Genomic DNA, 16105 nt, shown 5'->3' with positions numbered 1-16105 from the left:
TTTCTCTATGATTCCTGAGTGGGGAATGGTATCAAAGGCTTTGGCCAGATCAAGGTAGGCTGTATGAACCACCTTACCTTCATCCACAGCTCTGGTAATTGACTCAAAGACATCAACCAAGTTGAGCAGGCATGAGCTACCCTTCACAAAACCAAACTGTGTAGGATCCAGAGTTTGGAGATTCCCTATATCATTGTTTATTAGGTCCATGATGATGCATTCCATAACTTTGCATATCAGACTCGTTAGGCTAGTTCCCGGGGTCTGTAGTCGCTCCTCCTTTGTGGAGAGGGATGACTGCAGCAGTGCGTAATTTGGTAGGGGCAAAGCCTGAGGTAAGGCTATGATTGAACAGAGCAGGTGCCAGTTCACTCTGTAGTTCATGTAAAACACAGTCAGGGATACTGTCAGGTCCCATAGAAGCTATATTCTTGGCCTTGGACAGTGCTGTTTTAACCTGTGTAGCAGTAATACTGGGTGCCTGGCAAACTACTGGTATTGTGATTGGTCCTTTGAGGGGGAGGGGTAAAGTTAGCACTGAATCTGTCCCTCAGTATATTTGCAATATCTGTTGGCTTGGTATAGGAGGTACTATTGTGCAGTAGCTCAGAGCAAATCTGGGTATTGCCATAGAGATTCTTTACATAACTGTCAAAACCTCAGTCTTCTCAGGTGGCTAAAACTGTCTGCCTACTTCTGTTCAATCAGATTATAGTAGCACACAAAATTCTGTATCACCCTGAAAATACTTCAGCACTCAAAAATATCATAAAGCCATACAGTAATTCAAGGCAACTACGACCATCCAATAAAATGTTGGTTCAAACCCACAAAGCCATTAACTCAGCCGGTGTCTCCCTGTTTGCCAATGTCGTTGGTAAAACTTGGATTTCACTTCCATCGGCGATATTGAAGATGGTTAACCCACCCTTCTGTTCACACAGGAATTTGCGTGGCCTGCTTGATTGACAAGACGGCGGGCAGAGTTTCACTATGTAAATGCACCATGATTGACACAGAATGCATTGTAATGTAGCATTCAGGGTTTCACAAAACAGTTCTTTAAAGAGCAAGACATCAGCAATGCTTTTTATTGTAAAAGAAGCAGCAGGTTTGAAATTATTCTGTAATGTTTAGTTAGGTTCCTTTGCCAGACAAAGCCCCTTACAAAATATTCATGCTCACAACGAACTCCATCCTCGTTGAAATTATTACTTTTTCTCCTTATTCAGGGGGCAAGCCCCCCCTGCACCCCCTTGTGGGGGTGCTGTGCCCCCCACCCCCCAGCTGAACAAGTGCTGTGCAATGGTGCTGTTACTGCAAACAATTTCAGCCGTTAATAACAGTATCATTTAGAGAAACTGTCTTGAATGGTGTGAACTCTGCCCGATTGACTGAAATGTGATGTACAACATGCATTTTAGTTTTATGTCCCTACTAAAACATTTCTTTTTTGGTAGTGAATGTCTATAACATCTACAATAAAACATTGGGTTGCTTTCGGCACAGGTGCTGAATATGAATTACATTGCAATGTGTCTGGAGGGGTTTGGGCGGGGCTTGCTACTGTGCATCTGGTGGGTTAACCATCTTCAATATCACCCTTCCATCTAACCTTACCCTCGAACCTTCTTTAAATCTCTTCAAAAAGGCCTCAAACAGTATTTTAAGAGCACTAGCTTTGTGCCAGTACTAACCCTGATTAATCATTACTTATTCAATGCCTTATTTAAATTAATATTGTATGCATCTCTTGCTCATAATATACTATTACACACTGTGTATATTGTGGGTACCTACTAGGGCTTTGTAAATATGTTTGACTCGTATCTGTTATGTTCTATCTGCGTTATCTCGAGCTTTTCTCCCCAAGCCTCCGCTGAAAATGGACATATATCCAGTCAGCAAATGTAAAATAAAATAATAAATAATTCTCCACATATTGTATACACAACCTTATCTCTGTCTCCTAAGTTATTTATTTAACATTTGTTTACCAGGAAAGTCCAACTTGGAACAAAGCCAATTTTTCAGTGAAGGCCCAGGAAGAAGCACTCCAGACGCATGTCTTTGTAACGTGGGAAGAAACTGGAGCACCTGGTGGTAACCCACACAAACGCAGGGAGGACATGCAGACTCCACACAGACTTAGCCGGCCTTGGGCATAGGCCAACTAGGCGTCCGCCTAGGGTGCCACTCTAGCAGGGGCACTTTTCCAGTATTTATTTGATGTAGGTGACCAGGATGGGGGCACTGGGTGGTGTGGTGGGGGGCGCTGTAGAGCCCTTTTTTATAGGGCACCAGTTGACCTAAGGCCACTCCTGCACACAGAAGGCACCTCAGCCAAGATTTGAACTGGGGAGCTTCTTACTGTGAAATGACAACACTGCTCCTGCATTACTATGCAGTCCAAACTTTTGATACTCTCATGGTTAAAAACTCAGGTCTGCTACACATGATCGTGTGCTAGTGGTGCTTATTACCACTTGCTTTAAATAGCAACTACATGCTTAAGTCCCACTATACCAATTCATCTCAATTACTCCCACCCCAGTACTAAACTGAAGAGGCCCAGCAGCACCCTTACTCTAACGATTGTCCCAAAGTCTAACCGTAGCACCCGCCTGCCTGGGCTACTTAACTCTACCATCTAATATCACTCACTAAATAAATAAAACTCTTCTCATGAGGCTGAGCCCAATCCATACAGGCGTCATTTTTTCGAGTGGAGATAAAACCAGGAATTTCAACACAATTCAAAGTACGACAGGGTGTATTAGTATTCCACTTCAGTTTGTATATCACTTTCGTTTGGAGGCGTGCAGTGATAAGTACGAGGAGCTTTTTAGGTATCCACTTTCCTTGCTGCTCTGAGTAAATGAGGTACGTATTTCTTAAGTTGGAATAATTCTGCAGGTTAGGTATGCATACTGTACGTGTTTTAAAAGTTCAGAAAGCGATGAATCAAAAACTAAAAGTAACTTACCACCCCGGGTCTTTCTTGAAGAGATACCGCTAGCTTAAATAGTGGTACTAACCTACTTAAAGTATGGGGCTGTAGTAACAGCATACAGTTTAGTAAATATGTGTTAAATTATATGGCAGTTCCCTTTCCCATTAGTTTTAAGTTTCCATGGAAAAGTTGTTTTTGTTATCTACATGAATATATAACAAAAAAATTCCTTTCATTCATTTGTAGGAGTTGGTCTTTTGAGTTTTGCGACTTCCGTGTTTTTTTTTTTTTGGTTTGTTTTTAATTTCTCTACATTTTGCTGGGGAAAAGTAGTGAGTTGGAGTTCGTTAAATAGCAAAACCGAAACTAATACGGTCATTTTTCTTTGAGGTAATGGGCGAGGAATATCCTATCTGTACTGTATAGATTTTCACAGAAAGTCCAGGTTTTTGCCTCATATTTTGGTTCGTTTTTCATAAAATTGTGGTTTTCTGGCAAATTTAGTGGCACGTCATTAAAGACGGAAGTTAGATTAGGAAGGAGGATAATGATAGCCATTTGAGTTCTTGATTGCATACCTCTCAGAAAAGTCATGCTAATGTAAAACCTGTTACAGTATTGTATCAATTTCTAAGTTTGTAAGAGCAATATTTTAAAAATTGCCCCAATTTTTGGGACTTTGTCCCACTTTTACTTATGGCTTTGATCAAATTTTTTGCTCTGAGGTTTGGAAATATGACGACAATAACCGAGGATTGACAGGAGCAGGTGGTACTCAATTAACGTAGTATTTATAGTCTGATACTCTGTTCGTTTTATGAGTACAGGGGTGATGGCGGCGGGGTGGGGGTTGAGGATGGATGGATTTCTCGTTTGTTGGCCTGTTCTTGGCTTCACAGCCTCTGGTAGTGGTTACTGTTATGATTGTTATTCAGATGTCGGTCATAAGTTCCTAAGAGTGTTGCAGATTTCTGACGTTGCACTTCGCTTGGGACTTTGATACTAGCACTAGTGTCAAGTCATTTATTCACGTTGGTGTTTTTGATTGCATGAACTCGCCCTAAAGTTCTACAACTTAAATAGGCACGTTAGTTCTGCAGTGTTTACGGAGTAAAGCCACATTTCACTTCTACGTGTATACTTTGGGTGTGTATGTGCTTCTAATCTCCTGGGGTGTCAAATAGTACGTCTCAGTCTCATTACAGTTTGCAGTTTAGTCGATAGCTGTCATTATTTTTATAATTTTGAAGTATAGTGGATTTCGATTTTAATATAACTTCTATTTGGGTGCAGACTGCAGTGTCTCTGTTTTTGTTTGTCTCCAAATGTGACTGTGGCAAAATGTATCATTAGCGGACCGGAGTTCCGCTGTGGCGACTCCTAACCGGGAAAAGCCGAAAGACACAACAACATGCATACACTGACTGTAGATGAGCAACATTTCTAACCGGCATGCTAACAATTATTAAAAACGAGTTCATCATAACGTTCTGTAGTAAAGGCTACCTAACTCAGCTGCTAATCTACATTCATTGTATGCATCATGCATGGTATGCCACTGTCTAAATATATTTGCCGAATATTTCACGTAATTGTGTCATGTAGCATTACACTACTGTTGCTGGTGCTAATGGAAGGCAGTGGGTCCTGTGTAAGCCGGAGTTGGTATAGCTAAGTGTGGGGGGCGCAGGCAGCTTGCCCCCTGCAAAAGCAAAGGGAAACCGTGTAACTGTTTTGAAATTTGCATCTGAAAAGACGTGGAAATCGCGTTTTCTGCATTGAAAACCGCATTGTGTTGGTTATTCATGATTATACCATGATATGTTAAACCCATTGATGTACTGCGCAGGCGCGCAGTACATCAGAACTACCGCGGATGCCAGGCATCTGCGGTAATAGCAATAACCACCACACTAACGTATAACGCCACGGTTGCTTGCTTTTTGCTTGCTCACCGAAAACCACGCCCGCCAACCGCGGGTATTCTATGCATTTACCCCACCAGGCGTGGGTTATTGCTATAATAGGGCTGTTACCTGTCCCACTTTGCGAGGGACAGTCCCGCTTTGGCCAGTTGTGTCCTGCATAAAAAATGGCAAATGTCCTGAGATATTAGGAAAAACATATTTCCTATATTTAATGTAATAGTTGCATAAAACAGTTATTCTGTTTCTGAAACACCTAAATGTTATAAGAAACAGAATAAGCAACTAAAATGCTACAAGAATAAGCATTTATGTAGGCAAAACAGTGAAGTTCTGTCCTATGTACTGGCTGTGGGTATGTTTTGCCTTGCAAAATCTGACGTTTGTACAAAACATGTCCCACTTTGGGCATTTGAAAAGGTGGCAACCTGCAGTGCGAAAGGTTTCGTTATAATCAAAACAAGTGGGACAGCTAATGGAAACCCATTTTGACTAGCGTAATTCCGAGTATACTAGATGACAGATGTACCACCACTGCAACCTTTAGTTTGAGTTGCAGAATGGGGATGATTTCCATTTCATGTTTTGAAAAATGTATTCTTAAAATATAATTTAAACTGTTTTGCTTACTAAAAAAAAAAAAAAGACCCAAGTTTTGATCTTAATTCCTAATATTTGCTGTTGACATGGATACCGCGATACACTTTCTTGCTATTTAAGTGCTGAACACCTAAGTTTGTTATGATCGGAAACCAGATCGTAATCCTGTGTACTGATGTTTCATCCATGGGTCTGGTCAGGGTGGATGCATTAATGGTTTAGGTGCATCTTGTGCCTCCAGGCTGTTTTCTGTCCATGCTTCCTGGGGTGCCAGGGTAGAGACAACTAAGACAATGTGCAATATATGTTTATTGCTATCTTATTTTGGAATATTGGCACCTTTAAAGTTATGTTTGAGCTTTGTTTAAGCTTAAAGTAAGTGTTTCTTGCATCCTAAAATGTGGGTAACCTTGAGACCTTCCAAGAAGGTGAAAGGAAAAGTATGAAACTTGTACTTTTTAATGAAAAGTATAATGTTCTGCAGTTTCTTATGAAGGATATGATAATTTGCATAAAAGTAAGTAACACTAAGTTTTGAAGACAGGAAAACCAAAATTCATGAAATATGCAGTCACAGTGTAATTCAGAGACCAATGGACAGAATTGTGAAAGGAAGCAGCAATTATTATGTGAGCAGTTAAGTTATATTTTGTGTGAAGTTAATAAATGTTTTCTATTTACTGTTGGTGGTTCTTCCATTATGTGGGAGAGAACTCATAAATCTGATGTAATGTAATTGCACCATTTTTCTGTGGGAGTAGAATGATGAACTTGATATATATGTGTGTGTGTGTGTGTGTGTGTGTGTGTGTGTGTGTGTGTGTGTGTATATGTGTATATATATATATATATATATATATATATATATATATATAAATATAATGGAAACCAGTGTAAAGTCATTTAGTCTTTGGGAGAGCTTGGTGACACCTCTGTGAAGGTTTGCTTGTGGGATTGCTGCCTTTTTATTAGTTTTTCTGATTTCGAACTTGGGTGAAGTATTTCCTCAGTTACAGACATGATGTTTACTTAATTGCAGATTAGATTTTTTTTAAATAGTCCTGTCTGCACAGTTATTGGTTTTACATTCTCTGTGCATTGCATTGAGCTCTATATTTAATTTGTAACAGTATGTTATTTATTGCTTAAGTAAAATTTTATTTAGTCATATCTTACATTTTTATGATTGATATTTATGTATTGGATTGTATTTATTATTTGAGATGGTGTATTATTTAATACACTGTAAGTTGGCAGAGCTGTGGTGTCCACCTCCAGAAGTCAGATTGCTTGAGTACACTACTAGTGAGATATTCTGAGTACACTACTAGTGAGATATTAGTTTCCTAACTTTTATGTGTGGCTAAATCATGAGTGACATGTAACTAGTGTATTTGGTTCCATACCAATATCTAGAGTGGCAGTACTATTGTGCGAGGAAAAAAAGCTTTGAGTTGGAGAGATTTGCCAGTTGTTTCTACCAGTTTCTCTTGAGAAGTGTGTGTATGTATGTGTATGTATGTATGTATGTATATATATATATATATATATATATATATATATATATATATGAATAGTAATTTGTTTAAAAAGTGGACATCAGATAGGGGGCACCAGAAGGCACTGGTTTACAATGAGAGGGGGAGAGAATGTGGATTGGGGATAGTGTAGTGCTAGACCAACAAATCATTTCTGTAAGTGACCATTATCCTAGTTCATGTGTGGATGTTATAGCACACACCTAGGACAGCAGTGCATATTCCTTTTTATGCTTTTGGACTCAAAGTTGCATTTGGTGAACTGATTGTTAGCACAGATTTGCATGCACTTTTTTTTTCTTTACTCTAACCTGTTAGGTGCCAGTAGTGTGACATGAGAGACCATGCTTTTGCTAGCCATCAGGCTTATTTTGGACACTAGAGTGGATACTAAGACCACAGAGGCCCAGTCATATACATACCCAGGTGGTATACTAACTGTCAGCCTTGAGATTCAGATCCGTCTGATGTCAGCCAAGTTATCCACATGTGGGCAGCAAGTGATGCTATTGGCCAAATTTGGGTTGGCAGTGTTGTGATTCAGAATCCCATCAGTGTCAGTCCTTCATCATATATTGGTAGCAATACCAGCCCGTCTATCATCTCCACACACACATATATGCATTTGTTTTTCCTATCCTTCTCTCCTTTTCTTTTATACTGTCTACGTCCTTTTCTCAACAGTTACTGCTTTTGTTTATTTTTTTCATGGACTACTCTGGATATTGCATTAGTTGATCAAATATTCTTCTACCTCACTCTTTTACACCAAATCTCCTCTAGTTTAGATGCACCATATTTTAAGATGGTTGTTACTCTAAAGTGCATCTTCTGTGCCTACTAAACTGTTTGTAAGCAGACTTGTGTTTTTGCATTTTGGTTCCTATTGCATTGAAAAAAACCCAAGTGTTTTTCTTTACTTATGCAAAGCTTATGCATTTTAAGAAGTACTGTACACAACCAAATAAAGTTCTCATTTATACCTGGGTTAAGTTATATGTAATAATGTATTAAATTGTAGTTATCACTTAATTTTTGTATATGTGAATTTTTTTCAACTGCTGCTTGCTTACTGTTGATACGTGTACTGAATTTTCCTCATTGTAATAGTACTTCATATATATCCCTTTGCATACCATCACTTCACTGTTTATAGAAGTTATACTTGTATTGTGAGTATTAGGTCAGGATTCAGAAAAAGCCACATAGACACATATCAAAAAATGACGTGATCAAATGTATGTATAATGACATAAAACAGAAAGGAAAACTGGTATGAGTTGCTACCGAAATGCTATTTATTAATTACACTGATTTTGCACTTTTTTGTCCTGGTTTTTGGATTTCATCAGAATTAAAAACAAGGAGTACAAATGTACTTAAATACCCTAATGGGACCTCCTTCTTAATTGATACACAAGATTGGTTAAAAGCCAAATACATTAAGAATAAAAGACCAGGCACTTTAACACACACCACCTTTAAAAACGTAAGTCAGATATTCCAATAAAAAAAAAAAAAAAATGAAAGATAAAATACAAGACTGTTTAAAATGAATACTATCATGACAAGAATACAGGGCATGGAACGAAAGAAAAAAAAATTAAGTAATTGTACAATAAATACATGAACATTATCAAACAGGAAAATGTTGATGCAACTAATAACGCATCTTACCAACCATGTAAAAGTGACTTAAATATAAAAATGGTGCTTTGAGGCAGAGCAAACTACTAATGGAAACCATGTCACCGATCCTCCAGCAGTTGGCAGAGATGATTTTAGTTGCCATCTAAGCTCTTTAAATTTTAATAGATCACCCATGGTGCCACCCCTCAAATAAAGACATTGTTGACATTGTGCAACATCACCCTGTGCTAGAACAGTTACATTTGTAACCTGGTTTAACTACCCCAAATCCTTCTATAAAGAAGTGGTCACCTCCCAAAATATAAGGGCATTGTTTGCAATGTCCACATTTTTTCATGCCACTGTTACTGTATGAAACACATTCCATCATATTTTTAAAACTGACATCCTTCCTATACACACAATTTGTTTGTTACCCAATAATTGAAGGCGGTCTTCATTGCATGTGAAGATGTGCCATATGGCTAAACACATTATTTAATGTCATAAAAAGCAGTACTGTATGTGAGAACCATTGCTTTATTGTAACTAATATCTCTACCCTTCCTTTACCAATCAAAGGAAAAAAAATCATTCCGTTTCTTAATTTCCTGAAATATTGGATGAATACATCTAAAAGGGTAGTCTCTTTACCAACATATTTTTACATTTCTCACATTCTTTGAAGAATACTGCCTCCTGTGAGCTCATTCTTGATAATGTGACTGACTGCCCTTTGACAAGGGCTCTTTTCTGATGTCTGGGATGCCAACTTGAAAAATGTAATAATGAGTTGGAATAGGTTGGTTTACAGTAAATGTTGGATTCAAACCAGTTTTTATCTCTGTTTTTGATATAGTAATGGCAGATAATCAACTTATTCTGTGGAACGGATGTTGGATTCAAACCAGTTTTTATCTCTGTTTTTGATATAGTAATGGCAGATAATCAACTTATTCTGTGGAACGGTTAGTGGCAAATTTTAAAAATGTAGTAGATTAGTTCAAGAAGTCAAAATATTCCAACAATACATCAGGACAACCGTTCCAAAAATAATGATGTTATCTAGGTATAGGCCGTAAAACAACTAGAACCACAGGGGAAGTCTGACATTTAAAGTGCAACAGTTCACTTTTGGAAGAAATGACCTCCTCATTGTATTGCACCAGGTATGTAGGCAGAGAATATAGTTTTATAATAATGTGTTCTTACTGCTGCCTCACAAACCACCTGTTGTTTGACAAATGGAAATACTCCCCCCGTTAACAAATCTTTGTATCACTTTCCCTCTAACAACATGACATAGCTGTTTATCTATGAGCTGTGCCACCTCATCAGTGTGTTTCAGTAAAAGATGGGATAAGGGGGCTGTGTGCAGATTTAAATGCATTCTCTTCAAGGGAAGAGGATACAGCAACAAGCTTTACATACACACACTAGTTTCCCATGTTGAGCATTAAACCTCCTACCAATCTAGTTTGACTCTCAAGAGGCGAGACTGTACTTTTGTCAGGAAAACCTCATCAGTATGTTTCGTAGAGAATGTTTCAGTAAATGTGGGATAAGAAAGTTGTGTGATGAGTTAAATATTTCTCAGGGGAGGTGGATACAGCATCAAGTGTTGCGTATATACACACACACACACACACACACGTTTTCCATACCTGGCATTGCACTTCCTACCTATCTATTTACACAATTTAGAAAGCACTGTATTACTCACAAGCTCAACAAGACAAAACTGACTAACAATGTGAACAGGACATTGAACGTTTTGAAAATCTGTTTGGAATAGATGGTACTATGCACCACAGGTTGTACAACAAATGCATACGTGTGCACAGGACAGTGTAACGTCACTGTGATTGTCGCATGTAGTACATACTTCTCTACTAAAATTTAGAAACTGTCCTTAATGTTACTGTGAGAGAGACTGACATGTTTCCCATTATGGGATGCCATAAACATTCACTGTTGTGTACTAGTGGATTGTCAATCAAATTTCCTGCAACTTCATGTCGGTATGATTGCACACTTTTATTGTGTCATACTTGCATTATGTGCATTGTCAAAGCAAACATGCAAGTCCTACATAGGGCAGTGCACTGCAAAATAACAGTGATGGCTTATGTGATAATAGGTTAACCAAACTTTGCAAGTGTTAACACTGTTGAGCATACATTGAACAACTGAATTAACTGAGTCAACATCAGTCTGAAATCAAGATCACTTGACCAAAAGTAATATAGACATACACATGTTGTGCAACATAAAGCAGTAATTACATGATTATTTTTAACTCTGAGTGCAGAGCTGCCAAGCTGCATTGTACTGCTGATAGTGGAGGGGTGTATATTACGTTATCGAACAAGTTCGAACATCATATGGTCGACACAGAGATCTCCTCACAGTGCGGAATAGGTAGGTTTCCCTTTTCTGCAATGTAGTACAATCTCGGAGTTGGTATATTTAAAGAGCGGGTGGTATGGGGAGGTGCAGGGGGGCTTGCCACCTGCTTAAAATGGTCTCATATTTTATATATATATACTTTTTAGGTTTTCAAACTTTTAAAAGTTCAATCATGTGGCTTTGACCATATAACGTTCGAACTTTTAAAAGTTCGTTGATGTAATATACAATCATGGTTGAGTATGCGTAATCATTATCTTGGTGTTTAACTTGGATGGGAATTAACAGGACTGCTATGTTGCTCTGTGCCACCTTTTGCACAAGACGGGCTTCACAATAGGGAGCAGGCACATAATCATAGGTTAGTACTAGGCTAACTGCCTTTGTGGGCTATTTTAAGCCTAGCCAATTACCCCATGTGAGAATCAAACCGCACATCTTGAATTTGTAAGGTAAACACCTTGACCATTATGCCAACTACCCCACCCCCTAGCACCAGGATAATGACGTGTTAAAACATGTAGCCAACATTTAAAGCTACATGAGTCCGACAAAACATTCTAAAACATGTTTTCATCCATCTGGATTTGGACCTTTTAGAGCATTCCAAGAAAAACGTTTATACTAGAATACTTAAGTGCACAGCAAAGGGAGTCGTACTTCTAATAGTTTGACATCTGATGGCAGACTTCAGCAAACCTGAATATATGTATTCATCATTATTACCTTATTGACCACTGTAATCTGTACATCCAGCTTTTCACCATGTTGAAAAGTGTATTAAACTGAATAAACATAGCTAAGCACAGTTGAGCATAGTGAGACAGAGTAACGCAGCCGAAGGCAGTAAAATCCCAAGATTTTACTGTAAGCTGTGCACTTGCATTTTGCATTAGTTGCATTTCTGGCCTGGTGCCAGACATTGCGCAAGTGCATTAGTGGAAGAATGATGATGCAGAAGGGGGAAGATGCATAGACAGGGTGATAAGAATGCAGACAACGTAGCTTCTGGCAGAAGCTGGAGAATATGTAGCCAATGGGTGTACACAAAATAGTGTCGCAAAAACAGTAACACTTGGCTAATGGCTGGATTAAAACTCTTTTGAAATCAGTGAAAAGTCTGTCTATACATGTGAGCATTAGCTCATCACACCACAGAAGAACTTACTGCTTCACAGCATTTAAGTAATGCAATTTAAGGACCGTGACAACTTGGTGAAGTGGAAGGGCTGAGCAGAGACAGAGATGCAGAGGGGAATAGCAACAATATGTTTTATGGGACATGTGGGAACATCTATATGGTGTGTTACTCTTGCTTATGAAATCGTCATGAATCTGTAATGCTCTATAGAATAAACTGCTTGCTACAGGGATAAATAAGGGGTAGGAGTGTGCAATAAAAAGACATAAGCAGGATAAGGTTAGCTTAGTAAGTCTCCCCGTTGGGGCTGCAGTATTTTTGCAAATGATGTCTTGCTACCCTACTCAAATAATATGTTAAGGAAATGTGTATGGAGAGAGCTACAGATGTTTCCAGTTAAATGTATGATAGGAATATGAAAAGTTATAAATAAATTGATCTGCAGCTGTAATCGAACCCATGACACAATGTAAAAACATCAAATGGTAACTATCTCAGCACTCCATATAGGAATGCCTAATTTATCAAAACAATCTTAAGAACTGTTACATTAACTGTTTCACAGTACTGCTTCTAGTCTGACTTTACTCTCTAATCCCATAGCGCAGTGGATTTAAGCCAGTTTGTTCGAAAGTAACCTGACTACTGAGGATTTACATTTGAAATAATCAGCTTTAGGAATAAGTTGCACTGGATACATAAAGTGAAGGCTTTTCTGTTGGCCATTTCTGGCTGTGTATGTTGTATGTGAATCTATTTTTTGATCATATTAAACATTTGAAAAAGGAGTGGATAGGACAGTGGTGAAAATGGGGTTGACAAGCAGAAGTTAGGATACGGGGAAAAATAATACATGAATTTACAGGAGGATCATGGGAGAGCACTATATCCACTTCACAACATAAATGTACACTTGTACACACAATTTCACAACTGGAGAGTCACGACACCAGTGATTGGTGACAGCAGCAGAATAATCTTATATGGCCAATTGGACCAAATTGTATCAAGATGACACAGGCAAAATGGAAAGCTATGTATGGGGGATGGGTTGATTTGATTCGTGGGACAGTTGCCCATATTTTATTATTTTTTTGGGAGATAGAGGAATGTTGGGAAAGGTGCTTGGGGATGCGAGGGTCAGGTAGGGAGAGTGGGTTAGGAAGCCTGAGCAGATGTACAGGACTTATGGAGACAAAAGTTTGGGGGGTCACTGAGGATAGGTAGAGGACATCAGAGGTGCACCCACATCCAGACTGAGTGACATTTTAGTTCTCGCCTTCAGAACTGTCTCCTGCAGTCGCTTACTGGTTTAGTGCTGGACATGACATCCTCTTAGCAGTTTGACAGAGGACCTTTTCAACCCTATTGATATGTGCACTGAAGTCTCTCACCATGATATTCTCAACAAAATGGCCACCTCCACTAGTACTGCTCCTGGATGGTACCACTGCACCAGCAGCCATGGCAGAGCTACCTGACACAGTTGGAGCTTGTAGGGCAGGAGTTGTGGAAGCAATGCTGACAGGTTGTCAACTAAAAGTGCTGAGTCTGAGTGTCTGTGCTGTCATCTGTGGAGGTATGGGGGGGGGGCTAGGCCATGTTGGTCAGTCTACCTCTCTGTGCTGTTAATAATTACCTTTTCAGTAGCAAGGTATATAAACAGTAGCTTGTTAATAAATTCTAACACTCCAAAAAATATAAAAAAGAGAAGGAATGGGAGAGACAAAGAGATAATTGGATACATGGCATGTCATAGTACTGTGTTTATTAAGTAAACTTTGCTTGGCAATACATGATTTTCTGTTGTACACCTCTGCCACATCCATATATGATGAAAAGTATTGATGTCATAAAGTAAACAAATATCACTACTGTGATATACCAAATAGCTTTTATTTCCCTATGCTGAGGAGAAAATATGCATTCAAATGTAGTAATTAAAGTTACCATCATTGGAGTCTTTCTGACATGCTTTTACTTTTTATTACTGGAAAAGTATTTATACAGTATTAATTGCTGTTTGTGGGTATTGAACCCATACTCGCTCAAGCTGCTGTTCTCATTGCTTAATGCAAGTCACAAGATTTATTAGGAGAGGCATGCGTGCTTGAGATCAAGGTTGAGGTATGCCTCCTCAAGATGCTAGTGACTGAGGGAATGAAACGAAATGTCTGGCTTGAATTTTGACCCGAGTTATACTTGCCCCATTTCTCTCGGATGTGAGTTAATCTCTCCTGGTGCACCTCTCGGTTTGCAGACATTTCCTTTGTAACCTTACAGTACAAAAAGAAAAATATACAAGTAAGCATAATGAGTATGTGCATTGACTGGCTATATCATTAATGTCCTATCATAGACAGGTGGTGAGTCAGTATACGTACACAACCAAGTGACATGCACTCCTAAAGTCAGCCTCCCATTGGCTTAGGAGGTTTTGATTGCCCTTTTTAAAGTTACTGTAGTGGTGACAACATTGTTCCCAGTGTGTGGAATACCAGTTGCACTGGAGACTCCCTTGGCTAAGCTATTCCAAGCCTCAGCCTTTTACTGTGACCTGGTATAATCCCCCTGCAGAAGCCTACTGATGTAGTGCTTCATGAAGTGTGCCATAAATATTCTGGACTCAACACCCCACCTTTGCACTCTAAATCTAGCACTGTTCTCCTCTTCACCAGTCAAGTCAACAAAATCTGTCTTCAGTTGTCACCCAGTTCAGATGCATTTGCACAATTGAAAGCAGATGGATTCCTTGACACACATTCACACGTTTAATGCTATATAATGTAAGTAGTACCAAACGTGCCACTGAACTTGGCCATGTGTGATGCTCAGTCTATTGATGCAGGTTCTGGTGTTCAACAACGGAATGCTTAAAGACATGGCTTTTGATCCTTGCCATTTGGAAGGAGGTAGCAGATGAATTGAGACATATTATAATGTTGGTGTCCACACAATGTTAAAATATTATTGTACCAAATGGGAATCTAGCCCATGGAATAAAGTATGCCAAAACTGAATATTACTTGTTAGTTGACAGTGCCATAGGTGAACCTTTTAAGTATGGAAATTGGAGATGTACTAATTTCAGAGTGAATGGAGATGTACTTCAGAGAGGTCTGTGCATGATTTTGTATTTAGTGACTGGAGTGCATTCTGATGCAAATGTCAGTATTTATGTTTGTAAATAGACTTCAGATAAATGCAGTTGAATGAGCTGAGTAGTACACATTGGGGTGTGTGACACGCACATCACAAAACATGCCAGTGTTAAACACACAGGTAGGGTATGTGATGTCTTGTTGATAATGATAGGCACAATACTTTTATTATGCATATGTAATACATTTTTAAATTAAATTTTATTATTGTCATGTTAAAGAAATTGGACACGTGAAGCATTAATGATGTATGCTAAATAGAAAGATTACTTATGCAAGCATTATTGATACATTGCTTGCAAGAAGCATATTTATCATTTTTGATTAGGACTGTAAAAAAAAATGTGAGAAATGGGATTCTTACACCCTTTGTAAAAGTATATTTTAGCTGGATTTGAACCCTTAATCAGCTGCGTTCTTCATCTAAACTCACTGCACTTGTAACTTACTATGTGTCACAATGTGCAAGTTGAATTTCTCCACTCACTACTGTAGAGAGTGGTGAAAAAAGTATACAGTTGCCAGGCGTGTATACACTACATAAGGCAACTTAAACTAAATGTTGCTGCTTTATTTTTTATTTTTTTCCCTTAAGGTAGGGAGACATGTTGCACACTGCCAAGTGGAGAGCAAATGCTAATTAAAATGGAAAAAAAAAGACATATTTTGAATAACTGCAATGTGATCTCTACATAAGATATGAACAATGATTCATCTGCCTTATTTCTCTCAGTTCTCATTGGGTATAC

The 16105-nt window shown here is 38.6% G+C and overlaps 1 protein-coding gene across 3 annotated transcripts in view; it reads left to right on the top strand.

The window, feature by feature from the left end:
• The first annotated feature begins 2437 nt into the window (after window positions 1–2437).
• LOC122811577 (butyrophilin-like protein 9) overlaps window positions 2438–16105 on the top strand; it is a 1542349-nt gene continuing 1528681 nt past the window's right edge. For 2 of the 3 annotated variants that reach the window (XM_044083504.1, XM_044083505.1), the window contains exon 1: window positions 2439–2883. The gene's annotated coding sequence lies outside the window, so the exon portion shown is untranslated. Of the gene's footprint in view, window positions 2884–16105 lie in introns of all 3 variants that reach the window. The other variant, XM_044083503.1, reaches the window with a different exon arrangement.

The sequence above is a fragment of the Protopterus annectens genome, chromosome 9.part0, assembly GCF_019279795.1.
Source record: "Protopterus annectens isolate FY-2018-M chromosome 9.part0, PAN1.0, whole genome shotgun sequence".
Taxonomy (NCBI): Eukaryota; Metazoa; Chordata; order Ceratodontiformes; family Protopteridae; genus Protopterus; species Protopterus annectens.
The sequence above is the reverse complement of the archived record's forward strand: the minus strand, read 5'-3'. Positions and strand labels throughout refer to the sequence as shown.